General features: G+C 38.6%; 1 long non-coding RNA gene across 1 annotated transcript; it reads right to left on the minus strand.

Annotated features, from left to right (window-relative positions):
• Positions 1 to 2,492: 2,492 nt before the first annotated feature.
• LOC135175143 (uncharacterized) lies at positions 2,493 to 23,553 on the minus strand. The gene is made up of 2 exons (XR_010302268.1): positions 23,460 to 23,553; positions 2,493 to 3,430 (listed from the first exon to the last, which is right to left on the minus strand). It is a non-coding gene; the product is annotated as an uncharacterized LOC135175143 (long non-coding RNA).
• Between the last annotated feature and the right edge of the window lie 4,143 nt (positions 23,554 to 27,696).

A 27,696-nucleotide genomic window follows, 5' to 3' on the forward strand; every position in this document is an offset into this window, starting at 1 on the left:
CATATCAAATATCTTATGGAAAATCAGTTGAAAAGTAAGGTTAGCTGAAAAATAAGATGGAAATTAGTAACTGATTAATTGAAACATGTTATGAGTTTACTGAATAAATAATTTGCTTCTAAAGATACATTTCTTTTAAAAGAAAATATTACCACTTCAGCTTTCAAAATACTGAAATGTAAAACTCTGACAGGTTGTAATGTAATTATTAATGTTTAGGTACAATGGAAACTGCTACAGTCCAGATACAGTTCCACTAAAAATCATATTTATACTGTTTATTTTCTGTTTCTCCAATGCAGTTTTTCTTTTGCTTTGGTAGGAGCAATTTTAGAATGCATTTTAAAAATGCTACTGTTCTTTACTTTCAAAACCAAGTTATGATGGTTATGATTATATTTCCATTGAAAGCATTTGCAGAACTCATAGCTTCAAAGGATGGAATTCCCCCACATTATGCTGATGCAATATGTTGTCTTTGTTTTTGATATTTGAAACTAAATATGATGCTAACAAAATAAAAATGGAGCTGGAAGAATCATTTCAGCTCTTTAGAAATGAAGGTCATTGCAGAAAGGAAAGCTCTTCACGCCAACTTTCATTTATACAAGCTAAAATTCACTCTCTATTCATCCTTACATCCTGAAGTATTCATGGTGTTTGAGAAGAACCGTTTATCAGTCATAATCTAATTGGCCTCACTAAATTGCTAGCATCACTTAGACTGTCATGGAAGAAACTATTACTTGATATGAATACAAATGACACAATGAGGAATCCTACAAACCAGACAAATTCTTCCAGAAGGAAGAGGAATCCTTCACATACACAGATGTTATTTAGCTGATCACTATGGCAAAACAAAAAGTTTGCAAAGGGTACTGACCAAGACATTCTTTGGTATTGCAATTTCTAGTGGTTAGAACAATGTCAATCCCTGTAACTCATTAGCAAGAAATACAGACAAGTGCACCTTGTTATGTTAAAAAAAAAAGGGAAAAAACCCCACACAACCAAAATCAAACCACCACCTTCATTTGCCCACAATAATCCCACTTGTGCATCTGTATGTAATTACAAAAGTGGCACCTAGCTTTCAACTTCGAATCCCATGAGAAACACTGGTTCTCCTAGGTGCCAAACCAAAACTACAATGTCAAACAGATGTTGTTACGAATATGCCCTTTCCTCTCCATGGATCCAAACTATCCATTCTGCTAGTGGCATCTGGAGACAAAGTAAAAATGCATTTTGAAGCCAAAGTTGTAACATTATGGCTTCAGTTTGTTCAGTAATGTGTAATTCCACCTACCCTCCCCAGTTTTTCTCCCCTCTGAAAAATCTGTTGATTTAATAATATGTTTTTGTTGATTTCATAATATTTTTTTTTAAAAAATCATATCCTACATTTTTATTGAGTTTAGGCAGATGTTATCTACATATCTACATGACACTTTGTAAAACAGTTTAATCTTGAAGGGAAGGACAGAGGAAAACGAGAGTGCTTTTTCACTTTTATTTTGATCGTTATTTATGTTTTACTCCTCCATTTAATTCTGCAAATGTAAATCTGTCTTTCATGTCTGTTCATTTAAAATATTTCTGTCACCAGAATGGTATCATTTTCAAGTGGATTTGGAACTAGTCCATTCTGTTTTGCTGACACTGTTGTATGCAAAGCGTACCAGAAATGACAGGCCTACTATTACTGAACAGATTTATCTTAATCTGTCTATAGATTTTTCTTATTATCCAGTAGTCTCTAGGGAAAAAGAAAGATTAAATAAAACTCCTTTCAAGAGAGGAGTCTAAAACTTACACAGAAAATTGTACATTTGCAATTATCATGCCAAAACCTCCCTTCTTAACCTCCCTCATTTCTTTCAGAAGGATTCTGCCTGCCTTTGAAGTAGGCAGACAGAAGGATGGAGTCCAAAATAAGTATAAGTAAATGCTGCTCCAGCTTGAAAGATTTTTTTTATCACCTTCACTAAGAAAATCCTCTGACATAACAGGCTTTCTTTCAGCATCATTAGCTCTTAACAGGTGGCCAGCATTTGCCACATGTTTTTAAAACATAACCTCTTCGCAGAGGTTGAGGATCACAAGAAAAGTACTACAGAAGGCTACATTTAAAATGATGCTTATAAGTGAAACGTTTCTCCAGGGAACATTTAGCGAAAGCCAACAGTCCTGGGCAGTGGTCATTAAGATGCTGCTCTGGAAATTGAACATAAAATACACAATCATACAATTGATTATAATGCGCACACACACAAATATACCTAAAAACCCAGTACTATTCACAGAAAGTGAAGCATTTTCCCCTCATCACTACAACATTTAAAGATTTAATCTGATTTTTCTTACCATCTTGCAGAACAGTCTTGTAAAAAGTGTGGATTAAAAAAAAATAAAGTTACTAGGCAAGGTAGATATTAGCTTCCCTCTTGGCTCAGTATCTATAAAACATGACTTATTTAAAAGTTAGCTACTTATTGGATGTACTTTGTTTTATTGCCACTTTTAATGTTTTCTGTTTCCACACTGTATGTAATTACTACTCACATGGTAACACTGTTAGCAGCAGCGCCTATGGCCCAAGCAACAATTGTTATTACATGACATAATGGCTTGTATTTAAGATGACATCTCAATAATGCATTACATCTCAATTACACTGCAGTCCAAATGGTACTCATAAAAGCAAACCTTCTCAATATAGATCACCCCCTGATGTGAGTAGAGAAGCTGCCTACTTGTTTGGTTAGGACTGATAGCTGTATACTGTTGAGGGATAACATAATTGTTTCACAGAGCTGCTTAATGATGTATACAGAAATCTTAGCAAGTTTCATTACATTCACACAAGTCCTGGGTCTCTAGGGAGAAGAGGAAGAATTAATTTCAGTACTCTTTACCCTGAGAGAGCTTAAAGAAGTTTAGCTTTCTTGAGAACACCATGGACATAGGCAATTTCAAGAGTTTTGCAGGTCTAAAAAGACAGCATGAGCATAATGAACACCTTCTACTACAAGTCACAAGAAAAAGCTAGATAGGATGATGAACCTAATGTCTGCTTAATAGAATGCAAAGTATAGGATTTTTGTATGATTGAGCATGGCCAATATACTTGAACAAATTATTTTCTTTCAGTGACTAATTAATACAATCCCTTCATTTTTCACTTGCAGCTGCTGTGAAATACATCTGAGTGTTTCAGTGGGTGACTACACCCTCGCATGGGCGTTTCAGAGACTTCCCATGACACAGTGTGCTGGCATTACAGCTTTAGGAGTTGTGGGAGGGAATGCCTTTGAACTTCCTTTTCTCTTGTTTGACCCGAACACCTGCATCCTGGATGGTATCTCTCCAAGTTCGTCATGACAGTCCGATAGGAAATGGTGATCATAACAGATTCATTGAAGTTCTGCACAGTAAAAGGAAATAGGGACAGGTCTCGCATGAGCAATAGCTCTTTATGCTGTGCTCTTCAAAAAAAAGAATAAATACTGTGAGTAAAATAACTTGTGAAATTGGTGTGACTTTAACAAAGAGCAGGGTAAGCTATTTTTTTTTCCTCCTTTTTCTCCAATGGTGGCAATTTGTTTTAAGGATACAGCTCTGTGTAACTATGGATTTAATTTATATATAAATTATATATACTGCGTATTTTTTCAACTAAGACATATATAAAACTATAGTCATTTATGCTTTACACCAGACATGCCATTAACTGCAGAATTATTTATCATCTAGTAGGTCTGATTCTTATTTCTTGCTTTCTGAATTTGGAAAGAGCCCATAAGATTCCTAAGAGTGATAAAAGAAAATTGCACAGGTAGTTAAACTATGCCATTGAACCAGGAAAAAAGTATGAAGAGGTCAAGGAGAAAATACAGGACAGATGGATAATAGCACTGACTTTCGCCCAAGGGGGCAAATATAAATTTGGATGTATGTGCTGAGTGAACTGGAGAGACAGAACATTCATCTACCCTGGCAGTCTGAAATTTGCTGGTAAAGTAACCACATGTCTAACCAGGGAAAATTCAAGGTGAATGACACAATAAATGACACCTGTCAAGATCTTCAATCATTCTCCAGAAGTTCAAAGTTCCGCTGCAGTGGTTTCATACTACATTTGCTTTGAGGGACTGGATTTCACTAGTTATGAAGTGCCCTTACATTATAACTGTCTGGTGCTTTTGGAAGCCTGTAAGATTCATGAAGCAATAGTTGACTCTGCAAATGCTGTAAAATGATCAAATCTTTAAAAGATAAGAACTTCTTCAGGAGGTTGTCTGAGAAAGGGTGTTATGACTCTTCACTTCATGATAAATGAAGCAAGAAGCAAAATGTCTCTACTGTTTCTAGGGCTAGGTAACTTGAAATCAATCTGCAAAATTTTAACATTATCAAAAGGAAAAACATTGGGACAGCACTCCAGGATAAACGGTGTCTTTTTGAATTTGTTACTTTAAAATATTTTACTTTTTATTTTTAAAGTATTTTCATTAAAGAAAATAAAATAGCAAAGAACAGTTGTATTTCATTTATTCTGTCCACAATCTTCAGTTATATAGAGATAGAAATGATAGAAATGCCTGCAGCTTGTCAGATAATGTAGCTCTGTACTGAGAAAAGTCTTTACAGACCTTTGTGTGCTAATTATAACTCTTCAAAAGTATTAACACATGTCCAGGGCTATCCAAGCAGAGAAAAATATAAGAGCAGTGGATATAAAGGTACAGTTAGATTATATGGCCAAATTGAAGACAATCCTTTGTTTTCTTGCTGCTAAACATGCAGAATTATGCTTTCCCCATCTTTCCATGTCTAAACCACTCATATTTCTATATTTCTTTACGATGTGCATTCACTGCACATGCAAAATTGAATTAAGTCCCATGCACACTCTGAGATTACAAAATGGGAAATTCATAATGTGAGGCGATTCATTGCAAATGAGTAACTCTTAATGAGAAAAGAAACAAGGAACTTGCAAGTTTACACTGAAAAGTTATTTTAGAGGTTGCTATGCAGTCACTCCTACTCTGCAGGGTATGGATTCATCCCCAACAGGTTACTCAGGCTTCACCCAGAAGTCTGGGTTCCTGTGTTGACACAGGTACTGGGATATGCCTTAATTAAAAAAACATATGGAATAAGCATTTAGTCATTCAGATCAACAAAGATAAATATTTCAGATGTCTAAGTAGGATAGGGAGGATATATCCCAACCACTCCCCCCAGATAGGCTTTCCTCAGTACTTTGCCAGGAGTCTCTCTGTGGAAGTCATTGAAAGTGATTGTTTATCAGATTTTGTTTTCTTCCTTTTTCTCCTCCCTCTTTCATTTTATCACAATTCTATTGAATTAATTTAAATTCAGAATTTTAGAAAAACAGTTTGTCAATAGGGAAAGAAATATTTTTTTAAAAAATACTTTCTGCTTCTCCTTGCAGAGTATACATTGAGCTACTCTTAGTTATCTTCCTTCCCAGACAATGGCATTCTAACTATCTGGTCCTGAAAGTAATAAACTCCTACTGAGAGAAAATACCCTGCTTTCTGATCTTTATTTTAGTCAGTTTTTACATTTACTTTTGACTTAGAATCACAGAATCATAGAATCAACCAGGTTGAAAGACACCTCCAAGATCATCCAGTCCAACCTAGCCCCCAGCCCTATCCAATCAACTAGACCATGGCACTAAGTGCCTCATCCAGGCTTTTCTTGAACACCTCCAGGGACAGTGACTCCACCACCTCCCTGGGCAGCCCATTCCAATGCCAATCACTCTCTCTGGCAAGAACTTCCTCCTAACATCCAGCCTAGACTTCCCCTGGCACAACTTGAGACTGTGTCCCCTTGTTCTGTTGCTGGTTGTCTGGGAGAAGAGACCTACCCCCACCTGGCTACAATGTCCCTTCAGGTAGTTGTAGACAGCAATGAGGTCACCCCTGAGCCTCCTCTTCTCCAGGCTAAACAACTCCTAGCTCCTTTAGCCTCTCCTCGCAGGGCTGTCTTCCAAGCCTCTGACCAGCTTTGTTGCCCTTCTCTGGACACATTCCAGCACCTCAACATCTCTCTTGAATTGAGAAGCCCAGAACTGGACACAGTACTCCATGTGTGGCCTGACTAGTGTAAAACAAATAACTAAACCTGCCAAACAACAAAACAAAACACCTAACAAAACATAAAACCTCTCTGATTGAGAGATATGAAAACATAAGCATACTTAAATACAGTGAACTTAAGCACACATTATGACACATGCACACACAAACACACATGAGTCTGATCAAAAGGAAGAAGCAATCTTAAACAGAAAAGATAACTGCATGCGAGTGTAAACAGGTCTTTACTTCATGGTACATCAAAGTTGCTTTTTCTCAGCTTAATTACTAACAGATTCTTGAAACAACAAAAATAACCACGTTTACAAATACTTGCAGAATGGGAAGCATTGGATGCTTTGGCTGATATCACCTTAAAGCTGTTCTACTTTATATCTTTCCATCTTGCTTTTAAGGAAATTAAAGCTATCATAGAATGGTTTGGAAGGGACCTCCAAAGATCATTCAGTCCAACCCCCTTGCAGTCAGCAGGGACATTCTCCTCTAAGAGCAGGTTGCTCAGAGCCTCGTTGAGCCTCACCTTGATTACCTCCAGGGATGGGGCATCAAGTAGCTCTCCATGGGCAACCTGTTCCAGTGTCTCACCATCCTCAAGGTAAAGAACTTCTTCCTAATATCAGATTTAAATCTGCTCTTCTGTAGTTTCAAACCGTGGCCCCTCCTCTATCACTGCAGGCCTTTGGAAACAGACCCTATGCAGCCTTTTGCAGACCCCTTTCAGGTACAGGAAGGCTGCTATTAGATTTCCCCAGTCTGCCCTTGTAGGAGAAGTGTTTTAGCCCCCTGATCACTTTTGTGGCCACTATGCCACTTTTAAAATCTCAGTAATAAATTAGAGAAGTCTCAGTAATTCAGTTTGCATGCTTTTGGTGTTTCATCTGTGACACTTTTCTGTGACCTCCCAGTCCCTATAATGTGGGTAAGGAAACCAGCAATCTTTGGTCAGGACATTTACCCTCTTCTTTCGCACTATAGAGTTTTGTGACTTTTAAAACTATGATTTCTTGATTTCTTTCAGATTGTGTTTTCCAAATCTCCTCAGAGATGTACATGAGTTCCTGTTGTCTATCCAATTTTCAGCTAATTTGTGCACTTTCTGCATATATCATTATATTTCATTAAGAACATGCATTCCTCACTACAGAAATAAAGAATGGGCTAAAGTAAGCTCAGAATACATAGCCTTGAATAACACAAATTTGGAAATGTTGCATAATTGAAACAACCAGACTCTGTAAATACTCTGCTCAGAAAACACTTTTTGTGATTAATTCAGATTTAGATAGTGGCTAAGAACTATTATTAAAAAGTCTGCTCTGCTTAACAGGACCTATCAACAGTTTCTAGCATACTTTTACTGAACAGGAGTAATTAAAATAGTAATGGAATACTGATTAAACTTGCAAAAATAATAGACTGCTATAACATAGAAGCTGAAGTCAAAGGCTAATCAAAAAAAGCATAAAGGTAACAGAAGTTATATTGCAATGACAAGTGGAAAAATAGATTCCAAAGGAATTATCAATGTGATTTACATCTAATTACAGCAGCAGATGTCATCTTGCAATTTGAAAAGCTGCAAGATAAAAAGCAACACACATCTATTCTACAGGAGTTTAAACAAGCAAAACGTTTCTTGCAAAGCAAAAGTTTCAGGAGTAGAATTTATGTCTCCTGTTTTAGAATTTCCAAATAAGGCAGGTGTTTCCTGAAAAAAGCACACAGCTACAGATACTGGAGGTACAAGAGAAAAAACATAAACGTATGCTGTGTTCAAAGTTTCATTGTTTGTAAACACTGAGAAATTACTGCTAGGGTAGGAAAGATTTGTGGCCATTTTATACCTAAACATGGACTGCAAAGTGTCACATGTACATTAGTTTTAAGTGTTAAGAATTTGTGAAAAACATCTGGAATCAATAACTACATCTCTTGGGCTAAAAAGAATAAGTTTTTTTTTTCCTGTTATCAGTAGTTAATGTATTGTTAAGCTTTGAAAATACTACTTGTTTTCACACTTTTAAAATTACCTTTAAAGAATCATAGAATCAACCAGGTTGGAAGAGACCTCCAAGATCATCCAGTCCAACCTCGTACCCAGCCCTATCCAGTCAACTATACCATGGCACTATGTGCCTCATCCAGGCTTTGCTTGAACACCTCCAGGAATGGTGACTCCACCACCTCCCTAGGCAGCCCATTCCAATAGAATCATAGAACCAAGCAGGTTGGAAGAGACCTCCAAGATCATCCAGTCCAACCTAGCACCCAGCCCTATCCAATCAACTAGACCATGGCACTGAGTGCCTTATCCAGTCTTTTCTTGAACACCTCCAGGGACGGTGCTTCCACCACCTCCCTGGGCAGCCCATTCCAATGCCAATCACTCTCTCTGGCAAGAACTTCCTCCTAACATCCAGCCTGTACTTCCCCCGGCAAAACTTGAGACTGTGTCCCCTTGTTCTGTTGCTGATTGTCTGGGAGAAGAGACCAACCCCCACCTGGCTACAGCCTCCCTTCAGGTAGTTGTAGACAGCAATGAGGTCACCCCTGAGCTTCCTCTTCTCCAGGATAAACACTCCCAGCTCCCTCAGCCTCTCCTCATAGGGTTTGTGCTCCAGGCCTTTCACCAGCCTTGTTGCCCTTCTCTGAAAATGCCATCCAATGTGAACAACACACTTGAACATTTAATATCTTGCTTTCTATAAGGCTACATCAGTCTATCTACAATTCCATCCATAAGCCATCAGGAGCCAAAGGGGAGAGAATATAAAAAGGCAAATTACATCACACAGGCATGAAGCCACAGCATGGAGCTGGGATTGAAGAGCCTCTGGAACTCATTGATTCTGAGTCTCCCAAAACAGGGCTAACATCACAGTGAAATCAAGTGAATCCCACTCTCATCCATTTTGAGTTTTGCATTTCTCTGAGGAAGCACGTACCATGAATCCAACTGAAGGTCTGATGGCACTTGAATTCAACAAATTGTTTCCCCCTCTCCAACCTTCTCTTTCACTGGTAGCTCTACTCATTCTCTGCTATTCTACTATCTAGTGACCTTCCATTTATTCCACCAGGAACTATATACTGCAGCAGTATGAGGAAGCATCTCAAAGTCAAGCAAAACCAAAGAATAAGAATGCTGAGATGGGAGGGGGAGAGGAGGGAAGATACACAGTTCTTTAACTGTAGTCCCATCAGTACCGGTTGCTAGGAGCACTGCAAAAACCAGCATGATTATGTAACTTACTTACATATCCTGCTTTAGCAATGGGGCTGAACTCAATGATCTTTGGACAACCCTTCCAGTTCCTACAATTCCATGATATACAGCCTTATCTTTATGTATATGAACACACTCACATCTTTATTTATTCTTGTGTTTATATTTATTGATATAGCTATAAACTGGGATTTTATTTTCAAGCTATATTGCACAAATAGTCTTCCATGGAAAGGTATAAGAATACCGTAGCTGTTAAGAACAGCTCAGGCAAAGTCACCCTTCAGCTGATAAAGCCTTTCACGTGTCTTGGGTGATGCTCCTGAGCCTGAATTTTACTCCAGTGTCAAAACACTGCTGTGTCTCTGCATGACAGGACTATTTTTCTTCATTAAAACTGTAAGCCTGTTTTAAGCCATCTGTCACCTGTCTTCATGGTTAGCAATGCTCAGCTTGCCATCTATGTCCTCTACAGGTGTACTGTACTTTAAGCCAATGACAATTATGAAGTTATATTTACATCCAATATATAACAGCCAATAGAATGAAGTAACATATCTATGGCTAAGACAAAGACAGTAAAAGAAGGAAGAAAAACTTCTTGTCGACCATTTATTTTTCCTTTAAGTCATCTGGAATTCACATGCTTCTTTGATACTTTGGAATGACAAATTGAATCTGAACAAAATATTTCTACCATGCAACACACTAAAGAAATGCAGCAAATAACAAGAGAACCTTATTATTTTTCTTACTTTAGTCCTGTAATTCAGTTATTACTTAATTATTGCCCCTCAAGTTAATTCTGTAGTACAGTCAACATTAATGTTAATATCCTTCTGCAAGGAATTGTCAGCAAGTTAATCATTGTAAACATTTTGAGGATAGAAATTTGGCTCAAGTCAAAATGATAAGCCAGATACATTATGATGTATGCATGTAGATGTCAGGACAGGCCTTCTGGAGATATAAATAATGATAACTACATGGCTGAAGGTAATGCTACAGACATTCAAGAAGGGCATATGTGTTCTGTAAGCTTGGTTCTAACATAACAGTTTTTTAAGCATTGCCAAAAGCAACTGCTTCAGAGCTGACCCAGACTGCAGAGGAATAGACCTTGGTGTGCAAGACTCTTCCTGAGGTTTTCTGATGGTAAGGAAATTCCAGGGGAGTGGAGATGAGCACCAGTAGTCAGAAGCTCCCATAATCAGGCTGATGAGGTGTGGACATTGTCAAGCACTATCATCACCTTTGCTAGGCTTAGACTTGGCCAGCAGTGAGCGTCTTCTGTGACTGACTGGCATTGGCTTTGTCTGACACTGGGGAAGCTGCTGATATCCTCTCCCAGAAGACACCCCTGTAGCCTCTCCTCTACTAAAACCTTGCCAATGCAACTTGACAGTGTTACATAAAGCCCCGAATGCTCTTGTCAATCAAACCTTGTACATTCTTCAATGAAAAAACAACAACAACAACAACAACAAAAGTAGCCAAGCAATTAATCAACATTTTAGAGCAATTGTGAGAAATAGCTCCAAAAGAAATGTCATCCAACCTGGCCTTGAACATCCCCAGAGAGTAAACATCCACAACATTTCTGGGCAACCTATTCCAGAGTTTCACCACCATTGTACTGAAGAATTTCTTCCTAAGATTCACTCTAAACCTACCTTCTCTCAGCATAAACCATTTTCCCTTGTCCTGTTCCTAGACATGCTAATGAAAACTCCCTCTTCAGCATTTCTGTGGGATCCTTTCATGTACTGGAAAGCAGCTATAAGGTCTTCTCCAGTGTCTTCTCTTTTCAAGGCTCCCTCAGCCTTTCCTCATAGAAGAGGTGTTTCAGTCCTTGGATCATCTTTGTGACCATCCTCTGGACTCACTCCAACATGATGAAAAGCTCAATATGAGCCATGAGTGTGTGTGCACAGCCCAGACAGCCTACCATGTCGTGGGCTGAATCAAGAAAAGCATTGCCAGTAGGGAAAGGCAGGGGATTCTCCCTCTTTACTCTGTTCTCATCACACCCCAACTGAAGCCCCCAACACCAGAAGGACATGGAACTGTTGGAGTGAGTTGAGAGGAGGGGTATGAAAGTAATCAGAGGGCTGGAGCACCTCTCCTATCAGGACAGTCCACAAGAGTTGGGGCTCTTCAGCCTGAAGAAGAGAAGGCCTCAAGAAAACTTTGTAGTAGCCTTCCAGCATCTGAAAGGGGCCTACAGAAGGGCTGGGGAGGGACCGGACAAAGGGTAATGGGCTTAAACTGGCAGAGGAGAGATTTAAACTGGATGTTAGGAGGAAGTTCTTTCCAGTGAGGGTGGTGAAACACTGGAACAGGTTGCCCAGGGAGGTTGTGGGTGCTTGCTCTCTGGAGGTGTTCAAGACTAGGTTAGATGAGGCCTTGATCAACCTATCCTAGTGGGAAGTGTCGCTGCCTATGACAGGGGATTAGAACTAGATGATCTTTGCGGTCTCTTCCAACCCAAGCCATTCTATGAATCTATCTCTGTGTCCTCGTGATGAAGGGGAAACCAGATCTGGATGTAGTATCTGAGGCGGGGTCTCACAAGAACAGAGTAAAGGGGAAGGGTCATCTCTGTTGACCTGTTGGCCACACTCCTTAAAATTCAAGCCTGAGTTTGTACTTTAAATAGACAAAGAATACAAAAAGAAAGATGAGAAGTAGTAATGGCCACACTACAATAAATAGTAAAATGTGGAATAAAACCTAAAACATACCAATGAACCTGAAGAGAGGCTGTAGCCAGGTGGGAGTTGGTCTCTCCTGCCAGGCAACCATCAACAGAACAAGGGGACACAGTCTCAAGTTGTGCTGGGGGGTTATGGGCTGAATGTTAGGAGGAAGTTCTTCCCAGAGAGAGTGATTTGCCATTGGAATGGGCTGCCCAGGGAGGTGGTGGAGTCACCATCCCTGGAGGTGTTCAAGAAAAGCCTGGCCTAGTTGATTTGACGTGGTCTAGTTGATTGGACAGGGCTGGGTGCTAGGTTGGACTGGATGATCTTGGAGGTCTCTTCCAACCTGGTTGATTCTATGATCATGTTGGTTTTTTTTCCCACTGTTTCACTTCTTGGTATTCACTGCTCCACAATAAGTATTCACTGTTTCTCCATAAATATTCATGAAAATATTTAATCAGCAATTATTTGCCCGTTTTAAACTTAAAAGGCTAACGTGTTTTCTTAACTTTCTTGAGCATGTTTTTTTCACAGGCACACACAATTCATGAAATATTCATACTGTATCTGCTACATCCATGAGAAGAACAGAATCCCACCATATGTTTAAAATACATTATAATACGAAAGGTCATGAAAAGTTGTCAGTTTTGTAATACTGTCACTTTTTTAAACGTGTGCAGTACATTTTACCAGACATAGAACATATGCAGTATATGGGAAACTTACATTGTTTCCTTATGGGTATCTCTACACTCAACAATCTTCAAAAAGATGACTCAAATGACTTAAATGTAATAGATTAGGATCATTTTACAGACTGGCTTGGTAGTATTAGGAATTGGAGCGGATACAAGTGGACTACTCCATAAAGTGGCTGAAATTACAGCTGCTATAACTTATAATGGGACTCCAGGAATCTCAGTGAACCATTTCTCACATGAAGGCCAAATGATGCAAGTCATTTTATATCAAGTCTCTTTAGACAAGCAGAAGGAGAAATAAGATAAACACTAATGTGGTATGGAAGTGAAACGCTCACTGTATTTCAGAGAAAGCGTCATGCAAACAACAAAAGACTTACTGGAGGACAGAAAGATTAAACATTTTCACTTCTGTTGCAGAGGAAAGCTTTACACCTCCATAAGAACCAAGATTCAAATATGACTCTGCACAATCCAGCTTCAGTCTTCTTATATGAAGTCGTTAAAGCCTTTGACCACCATCAATTTATGGTCTCCATGGAGTACCACTGCCCTCTTCTGGGACATACCCACTGCAGGGCTGTGCAGCCTTAATGGCGTAGATGTTACATGTTGACTTCATGTTATTCTACAGAGACTATTGCTTGTTAAGTGTCTTCTTTTGGATTCTAGTATAACCATCCACTAAACCCCACATATTTCTTCAGTTTATGGTTCTTTTTCTTGAATTGTATCATTATAAATTGCTTAATTGTGTAATTAATTACAAATACTTCAAATTACCACTCTTGTTGCTCCTCTGAATGTTTAATTTCCTTACTTGTTACAGAGTTGATTGCCCTCCCAGTTGATCATTTATTTCCTAATAAATATTACTATTTTCTTATTTTCCTCAATCCACCATTTTATCTTCTAATGCCAAGTCCCTGTCCTTCTTCTCTATTTAATATCCTTTGCTCCAGCCTTTTTTATATTTTTTTTAAATATAATCCTGAACTTCACATATTCCACTGAAAATATTTTGCTAGACTCAGACATTTTCATTGTCCGAAAACCACATTTTATGACTTCAATAGCATCCTTTAAGCAACTTATTATTGACTTTGCTCGCCTTCCGAGAACCTCCCTACTCTCAATATAAAAGGTTTGAGAGGTTATGCTTTTGGCAAATGCTCTTTTTCTCTTTAGTAGATTAGACATTTCAAACATTTTTAATGCTTTTTTTTTTTTTTCCTCAGGCTTTATGGGCTGAAGGAACTGGAGATGTTCAGCATGGAGAGAAGCCTCCAGGGAGAACTTATAGCTACATTACAATATCTGAAGGAGGCCCACAGGAAAACTGAAGGACTGTTTAGAAGGGCTTGTAGTGATAGGATTGGGACATTGGTTTTAAACTGGAGCAGGGTAGATTTAGATTGGACATAAGAACGAAGTTCTTTACATGGGAAGTGGTAACATACTGGAATAGGTTGCTCAGGGATTAGTTGAGGGCCCATCTCTGGAGACATTCAAGATCAGACTTAATGTGGCCCTGGGCAGCTTAGTTGGAAGTGCCCTTGCTCACAGAAGGGGAGTTCCCTTCCAACACAAAACAATTTGTGAATCTAAGGAAATTTCTGCATGCCACACCAAAAAAAAAAAAGGCTTTGGCAGCCAAAAAAAAAAAAAAAAAAAAAAAAAAAAAAGTTGTTACATGCTTTCTTTGATGAGCTGACAAAGTTTGGCTCAGTGTTTAATTTCCTTGGGAATTAAATTCAGCAAAATTTGTAAAAAATACAGGACTAAAATTACATAAAGTAGAAGATTCTAAAATTGCTATATAATTAAATGCAAAGCAGAGCAAAGAATCAATGTTCATAGTTAGTAAAAATTACAAGTGAATCTTTGCATGGATATCTATGCCTTCCATGTGTGATGCCGAAGTTTATGGTACTAAATTATTCAGGGCAGTAAAGACAAAAAGGTTGTGAAGCAGAACTGCAAGAGACCTTTGCTAGAGAAAGTGACTGAACATTAGAATGTCAGACAAAATCCATTGCAGATGGATGCACTAATTCATTAGTTGTGCACATGAGAAAAGCAATTCTGACCTTGCTAATAAAGTAATGTGCTCTTGTGTCCCCCTCAGGGACAAGATCATAGCAATGTATGTATTTCTATGAATATATGGCCTCAGTGAACAGAAGTAGGCAAAAAATATTGGAATTATGAGGAAAGGGCTAAAGAATAAAAGGAAGAAATTCTGGATGTGAACCTAGATAATGGTCAAGTTTTCTCCTTCTGTTGGAAGGACGGTAAAAATACAGAGATTATGGAGAAGGTATAAGATAAAAGAGAATTAAACAGAGCAAAATACAAGACAGACAAAACCTAATACAAAAAAGAGAGTAGGAAATTCTGGAGACACAGTTCACTGCATCAAAATAGACATTGTGGTTGGGGTTTTTTGTTGTTGTTTGGCTTTTTTGTTTGTTTGGTTTTTGGTTTTGTCTGGGGATTTTTTTTCTCCTTTCTTTTTTCTTTTTTGATTTAGTCAGAACAGGATCTGCCCAAAGAGGCGCAAGAATTCTTCATATTTTTATTCTTTGCTTTCTTATGGACACATGGTGAGACTAATCAAGGCTGTAATTCTATAAAGAGAAGATAAAAATAGCACTGCAGAACGCTTCTTTTTGTCTCTGAGATACATAGGATGAATTTAAGGATTCAACTCCATGTCTGAAAGCTTGCAGTCTTGATTTGGGAAAAGTGCATGTAATCCACAACTACTTCTAGAGCCAGCCACTGGTGTTAAAATTCAGCTTTTTTCTGAGTTGGTCTTTAGATGTTGTTGATTTAACAGTCAGAAGTTAAACTACTAAGTCTATTAGTTTTCTCTGATCTTAATCTTCATGCCATTTCTTTCTTTTAATAAATGTCCACTTTTCAGCACTTCCTTACAAACCATATAAAACACTTCGATCTGCTCAGCAATTCTTTGACGCTTTAATAAAAGAAATCTGGACTCCAAATAAACTGTACAAATAACAGATCAAAATGCACATGTCATTTTCCATATTTCTTTCATCATCACCTGGTGATGCCAGTTGCCATTCAGGCTCCAGCAAGAGGAAAACTTTATCCTTTATACTGATGCTCCTGGTCTGGGATACATCTGGGAGCCAACTTGATCATCTGCTCTGCTGACTCAGAAATGTTAATGGCCTGTAGCCTATGGATGCCTTGTGATTCTGTCCCAGCAAAACCAGGACAATTAGTCAACACTTATAATTGATAAAGTAAAATTTTATTTTTTGTATTCTGGTGCATAATTGCAATTGCAACCTTCTGAGAAATTCAGGTTAAAAAATAAACCAGCTTATTCTATGATCTGGGAGAATCATGGGAATGAACAGAGCTCTCAGGAAAGAAAAGGTCTAACTGCTGCATGTTCTGTTATTCCTTCAGAAAACTGTATCCTGAGACATTAAGAAGGGCTATATTTATTCTGTTTAAAGTTGTATTTACTCAGGTAACAGCTAGAAGATGCACTGTCCTGTGTGACATTGCTGTCTCCAGCAGCATATTCAGCAAAATTCACTGTAAATAGAATCATAGAGTTATAGAATGCACTGGGTTGCAAGGAACTTCCAAAGGTTTGAATTACTAACACTAAATTTTGTGATTTTACTAGATGCACTCTTTGGGCAGTATTGAATCAGATTGTGGTCTCTCAAATAGGTAGAAATATTTAACTTGTATGTAGAATATGAGAATTACTTCACAAGCTCCTCTTTCATACACTGTGTAATAAAGTCCATTGTAATGATAATGTTGAACTATATCAAGTGGTTAGAATCCTCAGCTAGTGTAATCTAACTGCTCCACATACTTAAATGGATCTTTAGTTAAAAAGTTTGTGACTGGATTCATGCCATGGATTCAAGAAAATTAAACTGGATTTCTGGAAAGTACTTATCAGCTTTATCCATCTCAATATCTAACACTCAATAATCACAGTAATGAAAGAGTTTAAGTGACTAATCTTTGCTTTAATTTGATGACTTTCCAACTACAATGTAAAGTTATCTTGAAGGGAATGGTTATGGACAAAAGTGAGAATATGGGTGATGAAGGACGGAAAAGTTGTTGTTCATAGATAGTCTGCTTCTATGTCTCTACTGAATCATCAGAGAACTCTGTTGAAATTAATTGGAACTAATTTTCAAAATATAGCTAAGCACATGAATCTTGAGAAGAGTACCTATTTCATTATATCTTTTTAGTACTGTAAATATCTATTTAGTTATTTGGGAAAGTAAATCAATTTAATCTAGTCAATGTAAATGATAATAACCTATATTGGAGAGACACCAAGTGCAACAGCACTTCCAGGTGGGCTATTTTTAGATAATAGAGATGAAAAAAAATTAAAATGGGGGGGGGGGGGGGGGGGGGGGGGAGGGGGAGGAAAGAGATTTCAAGCATTTTTATTGACTCTGCACAAATTTTTGTAGCAGAATGAATATCATGAGTTCATTTGGATTACTCATGCACAAAATGCCATTTTGAAAGATTGAGACTTGGCAATGAACACTCCTTGAATTCTTTTACGTGCATGGGTTAGTGATTTCTAGAATTCCTTCCTATTATCATTACCAATGAAAGGACACTGGGTAGTAATATCTGAGGCTTTCTTTTAAGATCTAATGAGAAAGAGAGATGTTACTTAATAAGAGAAGTCAAACTTTCCTGACAGCCAGTGGGAAGACATAAAAAGCACTTCCATCTGGGGAAAAGAGAATTTCAGTTGATTGTAACTTGATCTTGGCATTAAGGTTAAATTGAAATGCTAATTGTATTTAAGCATTTTCTTTTAGGAGTTTGAAATTTATGTATTTGGATGTAATTTTGTTAGTCTCTAAAGATCAAAAGTTTACATCCATTTCAGGAAATCTTCTCTCATGCTCATTACAAATGATTGAAAATACTTAGTATGTGGCATCAGTCTTTTCTGATTAATTCCACTGGATCCTTACTCTCCTTTGGTAGATTTTCTTCTTTTCTTACTGTCTATAATATTCTTTTTTTTTTTCCTTGTAATTTTCTAATTTAAATGCTCTACTCTGTTTTGTTAAAACCTTTTTATTTTTTCCTCTTTATCTACTTTTCTCCTTTTATCTTTATTCATGATTTCTTTCTTGATTCTTCTTCATTCTTCACAATGATTTGTATCATCAGCAAACTTGCTGAGCAGGCACTGTCTGATCATTAATGTCAATGATAAAGATGTTGTACAGGACTAGACCCAGCAGTGATCCCTGGGGGACTCCACTAGTTACAGCTCTCCAGCTGGACTTGGCATCATTGACCACCACTGTTTGGATTCTGTTGCGTAACCAGTTTTTAGAATCATAGAATTGTCATAGAATCAATCAGGATGGAAGAGACCTCCAAGATCATCCAGTCCAACCTATCTCCTAGACCTATCCAGTCAACTAGACCATGGCACTAAGTGCCTCATTCAGTCTTCTCTTGAACACCTCCAGGGACGGTGACTCCACCACCTCCATGGGCAGCCCATTCCTATGGCAAATCACTCTCTCTGGCAACAACTTCCTCCCAACATCTATCCCATAACCCCCCCCCCCCCCCCACAGTACAACTTGAGACTGTGTCCCCTTGTTCTATTGCTGGTTGCCTGGCAGAAGAGACCAACCCCCACCTGGCTACAGCCTCTCTTCAGGTAGTCGTAGACAGCAATGAGGTCAACCCTGACCCTCCTCTTCTCCAGGCTAAACAAACCAAATTCCCTCAGCCTCTCCTCACAGGGCCTGTCACCAACTTTGTTGCTCTTCTCTGGACACATTCCAGCATCTCAACTTCTCTCTTGAATTGAGGAGCCCAGAACTGGATACAGCACCCAAGGCATTTAATCCATCTCACTGCCTGTTCTTTTATCTCACATTTCCTGAGCTTGCTCACAAGGATGTTATGGGAGACAGCGTCAAAAGCCTTGCTAAGGTCAAAGTAGACTACACTCACTGGTCCCCCTGCATCTACATATTCAGCTACAGCATCGTAGAAGTCCCTGCATTGTTTTTCTCTCATGCTATACCTTGTGTTTATGAGTGTTACCTGTAAATATGTAGAGAGCTCCTGTGCTGCTCTCCTCAATATGTTCTTTTAAAAATACAAGTTATTCTTAAACAATATGAGATCCCCAGAGGGCTGTTAGCCTTGCTAACAGATTTTCTCTCAGTTTTTTAGTTCTTCCTTTTTTTTATTTGGTACTTTCTTGTTTTTTGATTCACATCTGTCATCTTTTGCTTTGTATTTTATCTGCAAGATCATGGCTTAGGGTTTGCAGAATACCTAGCACATTTGAGTCCTCAGCAATGACTAGCAGAAATGCCTAAATTCACATAATTTACTACTTTTCTACCAACAGTATTTAGAAATGGCAGCAGAACTATGTAGAGTGCTAAGCAGATAATAAATATAAAGCCAATTCAGTGTTTGAAAATGACAGTATCATATAAAAACAATACATAAAAGTAGAAGGTAATAACAGACTTCAAGAAAATGCAGTTTTGCCCATAGAAATAATGTAGCTATGCCACTTAAAGACAGGAACCAGCTGGAGCTTCCTGAATAACAGTTCAGCACATTTCCAGGCATAATGTTGATTCAGAAAGCTCTTAGTATGCCTCACAATGTGTCAGTAGCTCCAGAAACACAGTAAAATGGAACACACTCAGAAGTAATGCATATAGCACAAAATTACATTCCCAAGCTTCAAGTAGTTCTGTATACACATAAATGACCTAAAAATGAAGCATTGGTTCAGCTTTTTAAGGGTACATTAAAAAAAAAAATGTAAAAAATTGTCACTTAAAAGGCAAAGTGGTCCAGAAAGCTTTACTGCCAGCATAATTTATTATAGAATTAATCTATTCTGTGTTTGCACCAGGTCAGACCACTAAAGGAAACCTGCGTCTTATCGAAATCAGATTGAGAAGTACAAATCGAGAATCCCTAATGGAGTACTAAGCACACTTCAAACAACCAGCCATATGGACTGTGTTACAGCCTGAGGATGGTTTCTCTTGGGCCATAAACCTAGGCAACAGAGTGTGGAAGGCTCTTTATTTGATATAGGGTCTTCAAAAACAGTGTAATATTAAAAATCCTGTTTCAAAAGCAAAGGTTTCAGATCTTCTTCTGACAATACTGCCTTTGTGTTTCCTTCCTAAAACCTATCCTCTTTAATTAGCTCTATTTTGAAATAGTTTTTTGCAGATATTGCAGTAAGCTTCTGAAGTCAAAGTATTTAAAGAGGAAAATCTGTCTAATCATAGCAGGTGAGACTAGAAATATCCTATTATCAATCAATACCCACAAAAAATTCATATGGGGGCTAGGTTCATTCTCAGTACATGCCTAAGGAACACTGTTTGAAGGTTTGATTCCATTTGAGATCAAACTCTAAATACAAATAAAGTTCTACTCATTTCTAAAAACAGTATTATAGAAGGTTACCTTTTACATTTAGAATGTTTACTCTAACATGTTTATGCATAGCCATGCATGTATACTTTGAGGTAAGAGTAATCTCTATAAAAAGGCAAGGCCAGGATATTTTAATAAGGAAGGACAGCATTTTTCTGTAATTTCTATATTGAGACAAAGGGCATTCCAAGGAGTTGGCAAAATATTTATGCTGAAATAGAGACTAGACTAATATGAACCTGCTGTGTCATTCTAGTGGTTCCTAAACAGCTGAACTTCATCAAAGAAACTATCATCACAGGCTATGGTAGACTTAGGACACCATATTCTGTGGTTGTGTAAGGAGCCAAAAGTTAGGCTGACACTGCACATGAACATCTATGGTTCAAAGTTTTAAAACCAAGCAAATGGCTCTCTTCATGAGGTGCTGAAAACAAATGCCTGCTCTTGATCACAAGGAGCATTTGGCTACTGAGTCATACCTTGTAATATCTACTACCAAATGGGATGATAGGTTAGCTTTCAGAGGGATCCTGTCTCTGAATATTGCCCATCTATAAACTCATCTCAGTTTTGTGCTTTTAACTAGCTTTGGTGATTTTAGCTTGATTGGAAAACTTATGTGTCAGTGACAAATTAAAATGTCTTCATTGTGATTAACTCAAGCTCAAATATAACTCATTGCAAAGTTCAAATTTCATTCTATAACAATGAGATGGCAAGAAGTGTCATATCTACAGCACCATAATGCATTTACACTCAACAGAGAACTGAGTGATGGAACACCTCTCCCAGGAAGAAAGACACGGAGAGTTGTAGTTGCTAAGCTTGAAGAACAAAAGGCTCTATTAAGACCTTGGTGCAGCTGTTCAGTACTTAAAGGAGGCCTGTACGAAGGATGAGGACAATTCTTTTTTCAGGGCCTATAGTCACAGGACAAGCAGTAGTGGTTTTAAACTGAAAGAAAAGGTAGGTTTTGACTAGATGTGAGGAAGACATTTTTTTCTAATGAGGGTTGTGGAATACTGACATAGGTTGCCTAGAGAGGTAGCAGATGCCCCGTCCCTGAAAACGGTCATGTTGGACAAGGCTCTGAGCAACCTGATCTTGTTAAAGGCATCCTTGTCCATGGCAGGAGTGTTGGACTAGAAGACACTCATTTTTTTTTCCAACTCGAAGCATTGTATGGTTCTATGTTTAGTCAACTGATGCATATTGAGATGATGGAACTGCTAACATAGTGTTTACAGATTTCTATCCTCTAAGTAGTTCCCATGATGGTGCCAAAGCTTTTGGAATATGCCAGATCAAAACAGAGATTGCAGATTTGTGCTTTCCAAGACACATATTTTGAGAAGCTATTTTATCTGATTATCTACAGTGAACATAACTGTGCCAATAAAATGAGGTAATGTTAACACAAATGGGACTAGGCTGACAGTGTTAAGATATTGAAAATGCCCAGAGTACAGAAAGTACTTTTTTTCTAGAAAGCTTAAGCCTTCCAAGATAAGTTATGCTCATTCTTCTACTTTGCTATGAAAAATACTTATTGTCCTTTGTTGCTACTCTGTGCACTACAGAAAAAAAGAGGGGGAAAAAAAAAGGATTTGCATTTTCTCTCTATTTTGCTCATCTTGTTAAATACATCTAGTAAACTTATTAAAATATGTATACATGTATTTGGTGATATTTGAAAGTCTTTCAGTACACTCACATCCTTGCAGGATAATTCCTCCTAGAGGAAAGTGTTCTTTTAAACAGGATCATTAAACTTTACTTTTGGAAGACAAAGCCCTAAGTAGAATGATGGGTTTGCTTTCCTCCCTCCCATTCCCCTCGTTAGCCAGGTGATGTATTTTCCAAATATGTGTCTCAGGAATGTTATTCTATTTCAGTTCAGTGGGGATCAGGAGTTTCTACCTTTATTTATGGTTGTCATTTTCATGCTTTAAACCTCACAAGCTTTCTCTGACTATGGAGCCATTGATATATCTTGGAAAAAAAAGTCAGATAATTTACAGTTGCTGGACAAAAAAATTCCTCACAATGGTGTGAGGAATTACATGCTCTACTCCTCTTTTATTGCTTATGGGCCAAACTGTGCCCTCATTTACACCACTGCAATAATAAATAACCTCTTTTTGAAAGCATTAATGTGTGATTTTTATTTTGTTGAGGACAAAGAAGTTACTCAAGAGTAGTCTAAAAAGTCTTTGAAGGTTACTGCCCTGCTAACCTGTGAAGGGAGAACCACCAGTGTTTTTTTAAAAAGGAATAAAAATTACCTAATGAGTGAATACTGGAAGAAACATGGAACCACATCAAATTTAATATTTATTTCATGTCTTCCAATCAGGAAGAAAATCAAAGGGAAAAAAAAAAAGAGTACAAAGTAACTTATGCAATTTAGCAGAACTAGCAACTTTAACTGCATCTATGATTTTGCACTCCAACACAAAACACCTTGATGAAAGCCATTAATACATAATGCTGCTCCTCTCTAAGCAGGCTGCAAATGATGACAACTTCCAAACCTTCTATGTCAATAATCAGGTTAGACTTCTCTTCCCCCTAACCTGTGGAGTGGGTGCACCTTCCTATCATACCTCTGCCTCTGTCACCTAGCTGCATCAAGGCCTAGGGACCTCCTAGAAGAAGGTCTTGCGTATCTTAGTAGGGAATTAGGCAGGGGTGCACATAGAAAGTGTGAAGTCTTGGACTTCGTGATCTCAAAAATATTCCCAGAGCACCTCTTCTAGATGCAAATTAAGTCATGTGTCAGTGAGAGGGTGAAAAAGCACTCTAACATATTAAAAAAGGAAAATGGATGGAAATTATCCTTGAAAGAAGAAGGGATTTGAGAGTGGCATACAGTTCAAAATAGAAAGAGAGTTAAGTGGAAATGATACAAGGAGTCTCTGATTTATGCAGTAAACTAAAAGTGCAGGTCTAGAATGAATGACACCTTAATAGAAAAACAGAAAAAAAATGGTTTGTGGATCATAAGACATTGTTACCTTCCAGTTACAGCTAGGCAAATCAATTCCTTGTCTCATTCATCATCCTGTAGTACTGCAGTGGCAATGACAGCAATAGTTCATTCTGAAAAATAGCTTTACAGGAGCTTCTACTTTTTTTTTTTTACTTAAAATGTGATTTAACAGGTGGAGTGAGTAAGAAAATTACTGACCTCTATGCAGTCTTCATTGTGAAATATAACTTTGATTGTCCAGAGAAATCCTCATTTCAATTCCCAACCAAGTAAAAGTCACTTTGATGGCAAGTTACTTAAACATTCTGGCTCAGCTGGCATAAGTAGTTATAAGCCTTATTGGCAGGTGGGGATCCCTTATCCCCTGGGTCCCAGCTGTGATTAATCCTTCAGCGATGTCCTTTTGCACAGCTCTTTCTTCTTTTAAAGTCCTAAGTATGTAGCAAGCATTAGTAATAATTTTCTAATGGCTTATTTGAAAGAAAAGAACTTATGGAAAAAGATCTCTAAATATAACATGCAACTAAAACTTATTAATGCATAAGTATCTCTCTTCAGATATAAGGACAAGCTGAGCAGAACTTGAGGACAAGTCACTTCAGCAATCTAAGAAATAAGTCAAACCACAGGAGAAGAACAACTATAGGAAACAAGCTGCCAAGCTAAGTTATTCTGGCAGCATTTTGGAGATATCTACTTGGGAAATATGATGCATAAATAATTTATAAAAGCACCCATTGAAATAAAAATCTTGTGCCCAAAAAGAGTTGTCTTTCACAAATGCCTTCACTAAGCAGGAAAGGTTTTCCATTACAAATTTTGGCCATGGATATTTAAAATAAGGGAAGCAAAATAGAGTTTTCAGACCTATTTGACTAATTCTTCAAATTTGATGCAGCAAAGAATGTGTCTCCATGCAAAGCAGATATGAGATAAAGCATCTGGGTAACATTCTTCCATAGAGACAGACTCTGCTCAAACTTAATCCTTTAGAAACCTTAGCTCACTGTCTTAGCCTTTAGAAATGTTCACTACACTTTTATTTAAGGCTGTGTTAGAAGCCTAAAACAAAGAAAGATAAGATTGTTATCTTTTTTTCTTAACAATATGAAAGGAATCTTTATTCCTTTCTCCCTCTCACCTCCAAAAAAAATCCCAAACCAAAAACCAACCCAAAACAAAACAACAAACAACAAATAGGGAAAAAAATGAAATAATCTATTACTTTCCTAATTTTTAATTATTATGAATACTTTAATATTTTCATCAGAATTTAAATTAGTTTGTGTAAAAACTAAGGCGGTTTATTCTTTTAAAAGTCTCTGGTTTGATTCCCCTGTGAAGACTGCATGGGACAGGTTTCCAAAAAGATCTGTGGAATCTCTGCTTTTGTAGATAGTAAAATTTCATCTGAAAGAGGGCCAGAAAGATCTGATTGACTGGGATGTTAAGTAGAGGTTTGGACTAGGTGACTTTCAGCTTAAGTTAGTCTTTAGTTGTGACAAGAAAAAAGAGCAGAACTTGGCAAGGAAAAATAAAATCTCTTTTTCTGTCTAAAGAAAAGAGAATCTACAGCCTTAAATTACAAAATCCTGTGTTATTTAGAGGTATGTACCTTTTTTCTTTATGAATTTTTATAACAAATGAGATGATGATACCAAACTGAGATGCAGTTGATAAGTCTGAAGGATGGAATGCTGTCCAGAGGAACCTGGATGGTTTGGAGAGGTGAGCTGAGGAGAATCTTGAGGTCCAGCAAGGCAATGTGCAAAGTCCTGGACCTATGTAGAGTCAGTCCTAGATATCCACGCAGGCTGGGGGTGGGGTAATGGAATTGAAAGCAGCCCTGCAGAAAAGGACTTGGGGTGCTGGTGAGAAGCTGGACATGAGCCAACAATGTGTTCTTGCAGCCCAGAAGGTCAAAGGCATCCTGGGCTGTATGAAAAGTAGCATGGCCAGCAGATGGAGAGAGGTGATTCTGTCACTTTACTCTCCTAAGACCTCGCCTGGAGTACTACATGCAGCTCTGGAGTCCTCAACATAGGAAGGATATGGACCTGACAGAATAGGTCCAGAGGGGGGCCATGCAAATGATTAGGGGTCTGCTGCAAGAACAGGCTGGGATAGCTGGAGTTGTTCAGCCTGGACAAGACAAAACTCTGGGGAGACCTAATAGAAGTTTCCCCGTAGCTGAAAGGGCCCTACAAGAAGGCTGGAGAGGGACTGTTTACAAAGGCCTGCAGTGAAAGGATGAGGGGCAACGGCTTGAAATTAGAGAAGAGATTTAGATTGGATGTCAGGAAGAAGTTTTGCACTATAAGGGTGCTGGAACACTGGAACAGGTTGCCCAGGGAAGTAATTGAGACCCCATGCTTGGAGATATTTAAGGTCAGACTCAACTGGGCTCTGGGCAGCTTGATGTAGTGCTCACTGCAGGGCGGTAGGGCTAGATGACCTTTGGACATCCCTTCCAGCCCAAAGCATTCTATGATTCTATGACACTAGATACTGAACTCCCTTGTGTTCTCATCATGCAGAAGGGAACGTGTTTAAGAACCTTCTCAAATGGATAATACGAAGTCATACATGATGTGAGGGATTAATCAGTTAAGCATCTGGGGGTGCTGATTGATACCCACCTGAACATGAGCCAGCAGTGTGCCCAGGTGGCCAAGACAGCCAGTGGCATCCTGGCCTGCATCAGGAATGGTGTGGTCAGCAGGAGCAGGGAGGTCATTCTGCCCCTGTACTCTGCACTGGTTAGACCACACCTTGAGTACTGTGTTCAGTTCTGGGCCCCCCAGTTTAGGAGGGACATTGAGATGCTTGAGCATGTCCAGAGAAGGGTGACGAGGCTGGGGAGAGGCCTTGAGCACAGCCCTACGAGGAGAGGCTGAGGGAGCTGGGATTGTTTAGCCTGGAGAAGAGGAGGCTCAGGGGTGACCTTATTGCTGTCTACAACTACCTGAGGGGAGGTTGTGGCCAGGAGGAGGTTGCTCTTTTCTCTCAGGTGGCCAGCACCAGAACGAGAGGACACAGCCTCAGGCTGTGCCAGGGGAGATTTAGGCTGGAGGTGAGGAGAAAGTTCTTCACTGAGAGAGTCATTGGACACTGGAATGGGCTGCCCGGGGAGGTGGTGGAGTCACCGTCCCTGGAGCTGTTCAAGGCAAGATTGGACGTGGCACTTGGTGCCATGGTCTAGCCTTGAGCTCTGTGGTAAAGGGTTGGACTTGATGATCTGTGAGGTCTCTTCCAACCCTGATGATACTGTGATACTGTGATACTGTGATCTTCCAATCCTAATAATACTGTGATACTGTGATCTTCCCTGTCTTTCCTCCCCTGCCTATCTATACACATCTTCCAACCTGAAGGCTAACATTAATTTATTGAATAATGAATGTAAGGAAAAGAACAGCCAGAAGTAGAAGATATCTAAATGCTGTCCCTTCTAACTGTGTTTTTCATTCCGTCATAGAGGCATGTGTAAGTGCTTCACCTCATACAGCTGGTGCTGACTAGCACTATATTTGATGAAAGACCTTTTTAAGACCAGGGAGAAGGATTTGGAGAAGTGTTAATCTTCAAAATTGCTATGTAAATTGAGGATTTTTTTTTTTTAATACCTTACAGTCTTATATCTGGAAAAATTAGGCTATGTATATCTCAAATTGTTCATTTTATGTTAGCAAATTTGTTTGACCTTTAATCTTTCCATCCTTGCCCTTCTGATCTAAAACATATGGAAAATATAATTCTTCTAGCTAAAAAATTCTTTATATATATATATATAGAGGAAGTGTTAAAAAATGACAGAAATAAGTACATAAATTGCTGGATAAAGTCATGTGCTTTTTCTCTTCAATGGGTGTTAAGGAGGGGTTTGAATCTGGGTTAGGAGTGAATGGTAACGAGGCCAATGCAAAAAATTATTAAACAGTTTATTAATTATATAAAGAAATTTTCCCCCAACTTATTTACAATTAACACACACAGATTCTATGACAGAATCATAGAATCATAGAATCAAGCAGTTTGGAAGAGACCTCCAAGATCATCCAGTCCAACCTGGCACCCAGCCCTATGCAGTCAACTAGACCATGGCACTAAGTGCCTCATCCAGTCTTCTCTTGAACACCTCCAGGGACGGCGACTCCGCCACCTCCCTGGGCAGCCCATTCCAATGCCAATCACTCTCTCTGGGAAAAACTTCCTCCTAACATCCAGCCTAGACGCCCCTTGGCACAACTTGAGACTGTGTCTCCTTGTTCTATTGGTGGTTGCTTGGGAGAAGAGACCAACCCCCACCTGGCTACAGCCTCTCTTCAGGTAGTTGTAGACAGCAATGAGGTCTCCCCTGAGCCTCCTCTTCTCCAGACAGTTGGTAAAACTTTTTTGCAGAGTGTATCTAGACAGTCAAATAATTTTGGAAATG

The sequence above is a fragment of the Pogoniulus pusillus genome, chromosome 4 (genome assembly GCF_015220805.1).
Source record: "Pogoniulus pusillus isolate bPogPus1 chromosome 4, bPogPus1.pri, whole genome shotgun sequence".
In the NCBI taxonomy this organism is placed as follows: domain Eukaryota; kingdom Metazoa; phylum Chordata; class Aves; order Piciformes; family Lybiidae; genus Pogoniulus; species Pogoniulus pusillus.